We start from the raw sequence: 309 nt of genomic DNA on the forward strand, positions 1-309 counted from the left end.
TTTACTGTAGCTTCTATACCGTGTGTGTGCATGGATTAACAAACATCTGCTTTGACCTTTGACCTACTGAAGATGGAGTCTGAAACAATTAGCATAATAATCAGTCGCTATGCATATATTTTTTTTCCTTTTTTTCAAAATGACACACACAAAAGAATTCTTTTATGTTGCCTGAGTCCTATTATTGTGATTATGACCCTAGTGAGGAGGTGAAGCCTGCAATCCCGGATGTAAATTTTGACGTCACGATAAATGGCTATTCTGGATGTTCATGTGACGTCACTAAGCCGCAACGAACCCCCATACGAT

This window comes from Penaeus monodon, chromosome 20 (genome assembly GCF_015228065.2).
Source record: "Penaeus monodon isolate SGIC_2016 chromosome 20, NSTDA_Pmon_1, whole genome shotgun sequence".
NCBI classification, from domain to species: Eukaryota; Metazoa; Arthropoda; class Malacostraca; order Decapoda; family Penaeidae; genus Penaeus; species Penaeus monodon.